The sequence below is a fragment of the Octodon degus genome, unplaced genomic scaffold (assembly GCF_000260255.1).
Source record: "Octodon degus isolate 3935 unplaced genomic scaffold, OctDeg1.0 scaffold00253, whole genome shotgun sequence".
NCBI classification, from domain to species: domain Eukaryota; kingdom Metazoa; phylum Chordata; class Mammalia; order Rodentia; family Octodontidae; genus Octodon; species Octodon degus.
In genome coordinates this window covers 169,386-175,838 of record NW_004524829.1, presented here as the reverse complement: position 1 = coordinate 175,838, position 6,453 = coordinate 169,386, and positions in this window count along the sequence as shown.

The window sequence follows — 6,453 nt, the reverse complement described above, 5'->3', positions numbered from 1 at the left end:
TGAAAAAATAAATATGTGGTGTTATAATAGAAATTTTAAAAAGTGTATTTCCATTTTCCATTGACTTTATATTAGTCCTTCCTTGTCTTTTACACACACACACACACACACACACACGCACACACACACACATATATGAAAAAATATGTATATAACCTGACATAAGATTGATACTGTTTTGTGGAAATCTTCAATGACCTTTTAAATGAGTCCATCTAATATAATTATATTTTACATAGTCCTGAATAACTACCAGTTTGAGAGCTCTTTATTCTTTATACAGGACCACCTAGCAACTTCTCTTGCCTCCTGGATTATGGCCTTTGTTATTTTCTATATGCTACTTCTGGAGGTATTAGAATATTTCAAGTTCGTATAACTGGAAAATACTTTACTTTTAGTTTTCAAAGGTGTGTTTGCTAAGTATAGAATTCAGTGAGGGCAGATTTTTTTTTCAGTCCTTTGAATTAGTTAATCTAGTTTGTTACCCTCTTGCTCTTTTTTTTCTAATGTGAAATAAGATGCTATTTAATTTTGGTTTTCCATAGTTAATATTTTTTTCTATGCATATGCTTTAATGATATTTTTCTTTATAACTAGTTTTGGACAATTTCATTTTTCTGTATCTTGGTATTATTTTATTCTTATTTCTTGTGCAAAAGATTCATTTTTCTTGGAAATGTGGTGCTATAATTTTAACTAAATTTAGAAGTTTCAAATCTTTGAATGTTTATTGCCTACCCCCTTCTACTTTGAAAATTCTAATTATACGAATATAAGTTTCTTGATTTTGGCACCGAAAGAACTATTATGACTGATCTATAAACTCTTCATGTATATTTTAGAAATTTTTCATGATTATATTCATTTAAGTTTGTAAATAATTTTTATGATGTGCAATGTATTATTAAATTCATGTTATGTATTCATTTCAGAAACATTTTCCTAAAATTCACTGTCTACATCTAAAAAAATAAAAAATAAATAAAAAATATGCAATATGACCTTCTATATTTATTTTATGCTTGTGTGTAACCCTTTTCCATATAACTTTCACCCTATTTTTAAACTTTCTTTTCCAAAGTATTGCCACTCTTGCCAATTATGTATTTCATAATTCCACTTCCTTTGCAAAGAAGGACGCATGGTCTTTAGTGTTTTATCTTGGGAAATAGGATTTAAGTTTTCTGAGAACTTAAAAAATCACTGAGAACCTTGTCTTTTTCTTCCAAACCAAAATACAGCATAGTAGATTATAAGGTAATTATGCATTTACTGTTTACATTTTGCTGCTACTTTATTTTTTTATCTTTTTATTTTATTTATTCATTTATTTATTTATTGTATTTTAGGGAAGGGTCTATAGAGTGTTCAGGGTCTCACTACTAGATTGAACTCATCGTGATCTGCCTGTTTGCAGCCTCCCAAGAGCTAAGATTACAGGCGTGTGCCACCAAGCCCAGTCTCAATTTCCCTCTCAGTGGGCCCAGCAGGCCTGGGAATCAAAGTCCTGGCCTCTGCACCTGCTTGCAGGTGCTTTAATCCACTGAGCTATTTGGCCGGCCCATTACCTACTCTACTGGTAGGTGTGGGAATTATTTTTGAATCGTACTATCCTTATTATTTCATAAAATATTTTGTAAAGAATCTTTATAAAAAAGACCAACAGGGGCCAAAGAGATAGCTCAGCCGTCTAAGCTCCTGCCTGGCAAACCCAAGGACCTGGGTTTGATCCCTGGTACCACATGCCATGCCAACCCTGAGCCATGTCGAAACTGGGTGTAGTGATACATGCCTGTAATCTCAGAGCTGGGGAGGCTGAGACAGGAGGATCACTACCAGTATGAGCTCCTGTACCAAATAAGAAAATAAATAAATAAATCTTATTTTAAAAGAAGACCAATATACTGCCATCCGAAAAGGTAACACAATCACTTGATTTAAATTGTCTGATACTTTAAACTCTTTCCAAATACTTCCTTTTAACTTTTCAAATAATTTTATGCTCTTATATAGTAACATTCTTAATGCATCAGACACTGTGAATTTCTGAAGTATTATGCATGCCCCTTCCAGCTACTGGTCTCTTTGCTCAAAGTCACGTGAGTCAGCTTTACCACTCAGTCCAGCAGGACCCTCGGTGATTGTCCTTGGGGGATACACTTAAGCTGTAATGTAGATCAGAAATGTCTCACCAAGGCCCACCCAAAGGCTGTACCCCCAGTATGTGGCAGTTGGGGACATGGTGAAACTTTTAAGAGGTGGGCATCTATTTGGAACTCAGTGGATGTGTGTTTGGGGGGATATTTCCTCTGGGCCCTTCCTGTCCCCACATGCCTTTGTTTCCACCTGCCTGAGGAGAGCAGCCTCCCAAGGGCGGACCTCCAAAGCTGTGTGCTCACTGTGTGCCATCTGAGCAACACAGTGCAAGCTTCATGTTTTCAAGATATGCTCTTGTAGTTAAAAGTGCAATGAAAAATTGTTTTTTTCCTTTTTTATTATGTTTTCTTTTCCATAATCTTATTGATAAACAAATAGCAATGAGACAGTTTCAAACCAAATTGGTAGGACAGTTTCAACAATTAACACATTACAAATATTCTTCCTAGTGGTTATTTGCTGTACAAGATGCAGACATGATATCCTATTTACAAACACTATTAGAACAAATCCCTCTATTCATTAAGAGAAGGTACTATATATCTATCCTAACCACTTTGAATACACAGATACAAAATGGACATTCATCTGTATCCCCTTTTTTTGTTAAGTTCCGTTATTTGAATATTATAGGTGTGTTAACTCAGCAAAATATTCTAAAAGAGTCCAGTAGTCCATAATAGTATTGGGTCTTCCGCTTCACTGGCAATGTCAGAAATTGTTGACCTGAGTCCCCTACAGCTCAACATAACAACATGGCTTTACTTCTTATACTTCATTTTTATACTTTTCTGGTTTTTTCTTAATGAAAACAAAAAAAGAGATAATAAACATCAGTGAAAATGATGAAAGAATGCAAAAAAAGTTGAAAGAAATTCAAATGGACAATAAACATCTGGGAGGAAGATCAGATTTAAGGGAAATTTTTTTCTCTTTTGTGCTTTATGTTTTCACATTGATAACATATAAACCTATGTTTTAAAAAGAGCCACTCTGTGATTATTGAAAATAATCAGTGTCTGTCTCTTTTCATATTTTTAATTACATCAGTGTCCCATAATAGCAAAATTATGAAAGAAGAAATGCTACTTGTTTTCCCTTTTGGTTTTGTTCTTAATTTTGAGCAACTATTGTCCTCTAATGATTGAAATACAATAATCAATGGCATTACAATTGAAATAGAATCAGTGTTTCCCAGTTAGTAGAATCATACAACAATGATAGCAAGCAACATGGATTTAGGAACTGTTCTAGTGGGCTTTCATGAATATGTTTAAATTTTTAACATCAGAGACCTACAAAATACATCTTGGCATCTCCCCTTCTTGTGGATAAGAAAATTGACTAACAATGAAACACAAATTATGTATCCAAGCTTGGATTCATGTTTTAAGAATCTCTTAGCTGTCAAAAATAATCATATACATTTTGGGGGTACTATAGGATGTTTCAGCATGTGTATTCATTGTGTAATGATCAACTCATGGTAATTAGCATGCTCATCCCCACATACATCTACAATTCATTTGTAATGGGAACGTTCAACATCCTCTCTTTTACTCACTTGGAAGTAGATGTACTTTGTAACTGTACTTTGTAAATGTACTTTGTAAACTGCCTTCACTCTTCTGTGCTATAGTATACCAGTGTATCTACTGTATATATAGTATGCCAGTGCATTTACTGTAATATAGGTTTCTCTCATCTAATTCTGTCCCATGTGACATTGCTTAAAATCATTTCCATTCCCTTCTGATCTTGCCTCTTCCCAGTCTCTAGTAACCATTATTCTACCTTCTACTTCCACGAGATCAGAGGTCTTTCATTCCATGTATACGATCATACATTATTTGTTTGTCTGTGCCTCGTTTATTTCACTAACATAAGGTCCTCCAGGCTCTTCTGTGTTATCATAAATGATAGGTTTGCATTTTCCATGATGGCCTAGTGTTCCATTTATATGAACCACATTTCCTTTATCGATTATCCTTTGATGAATATTTAGTTTCTTTCCATATCTTAACTATTGCAAATAATGCCCCAGTAAATGTGGAAGTGCAGGTACCTCTTTACCATAGTGATTTTAGCTTGTATGGCTCCGTACCTAGCAGTAGGATTCAGACTCACTCTATCCCAGAAACTATCTCTCCTCACCATGTGATAAGACTTCTACAATTTCTGATTTCTTTGTTCTCTAAACTTTCAAAATTCCACCCAAAAATGTATCCAGTTGTTTTATTTCACATCTTTATAAATAGCTTAGAGAATAAGAAGTAATGTGATATTTATTTCAGTGACAAATGAGGATTATTTTTTATAAATTAGAACAAGTTTACCGACTACTATATTCAGGTTACTTCTGAGATAAAATATAATTTTAACACCCTAAATAATACAGCATCCTAGAGAGATAATGCCCCTTATGGTTTTTTTCACTGTTCTTCATTATATTATTTCAATCAAGCTTTGGGTTAATTAAAAATTTAGGGGCTAGCCTGGATTATTAAGGGCCATTGATAATATAATGTCTGTGGAAAGAAACTATGGTACATTCTGAACCACCGATTTTCAGGTGAAATTTCTGAGCAGTCTATGTGCAAATTGCTGGTTGTATGTATGTCTCATAAGAAAATTATTGCCAAAGGAAACACATGAGCTTCTATCCAAAATAAATGTCTGGTAATTATTTGACCTTTGAATAAACATAAGCTATTCGTCTTTAGCCTGCAGTTTACTCTGAAGCTTCTTCATCAAGTACTTTTCAGGGTGCTTAACACCAAGTCACACACATGGTTCTGGAAACCCTAGAATGTTCACATGGGCAGTACATGCCTCTGAAATGGAGTCCTTCTTTCCTGGAGTTTTGAAAGAAGAGACAGAAAAGCACAGAAGCTGAGCATTTCATGGCCCAGAAATAGATAAATATGAGCTCAGTATCTCAAAGGAGATAAAATATGATAGGTAGGAGAAAAGTCATAAAAACTTTTAAATGCACATGGGTTTATTGCTTTTAAATATAAGCTAGCATATGCTTGCGTTTGCCTGCTAGAAGTACACCACAAAGTCAATTGCAATGACTCCTTGCTGAGCATCTTAATCCTGTTATTAATTACAATAGAGAGACTACGATTTTGTGTTTTTACTTTGCAAAATGAAAAGATTCTGGGGAAATTTATAGTTATGAAAAATCAATACAGCAACATTATATTGTAATTTTAGAAAAATGCACATTTGGTTCTATGCATTGTCACCTTATTCAGGAAGAGTAAGTAGAGAGGCTTGTGCAACGGATCTATCCCTTGCTGAGAATTATATCAGGAGAAACTAAATACAGCTTCAAATTTTAGTGTGCAAAGCTACTAGATGGGGAAACCCAAAATAAGCTATCAGCTCTCTCAAACTTCAAAGATATTAGCCTCACTGGCATAAAATAAAAATTCTGTAAAATTAAGATATAAAAGAGAAATCTATATTTATAGAAAAAACAGTCCTAGTCATCTGAAGTTCCTCAAAGAATATTTTCTAGCTGATAGTACACTGATAGTAAACAGAAAAATTCTGAATAAAATAGTGACATTAGACTGGATGTGGTGGTGCACACCTGTAATCTCAGTGCTTGGGAGGCTGAAAACAAGAGGATCACTACAAGTCTGATCTATGTAGTGACACCCTGTAAACCCTGAACTAAATACATAAAAAAAGAAAAAAATAGTGACCTTAACCTGTAACAGCAGAGAAACTCATTCTTTACATGCTGTATGCATCCCTGAGGTATTTGGAAGTGCATCACTACCATGAGCACATACTTCAACACATGTCCTTACCACTGGCTCACTTTTTACTTCCAGTGACACTGAGTTCTCAAAGTTGAGAGGTCTATAGACAGTCTGCTGGTTGAGTTATTGTAACAAGTGGGAATTGGTTCCTTTTGTTTTTTTTATTTTAGGGAAGGGTCTATAAGGTGTTCAGAGTCTCACTACTAGATCGGACTCATAGTGATCCACCTATTTACAACCTCCCAAGAGCTGGGATTACAGACGTGCACCACCATGGCCAGTCTCAATTGCCATCTCAGTGTGCCCCAGGGACAGGGTCGGCATGGCAGGCATAAGGATTGAAATCCCTGGCCCCTGTGCATGCTTGCAGTCACTTTAATCTGTTGAGCTATTTGGCCGGCCCTACTTCCTTTTGTTCTGCTTGATAAAGAAAGCCAATTTTTAGAAGAAAAGGAGCTTTTGTTGTCCATCTGTTAATGAACACTATAAATCCCAGAACATGGGTTCAGACCTTCTG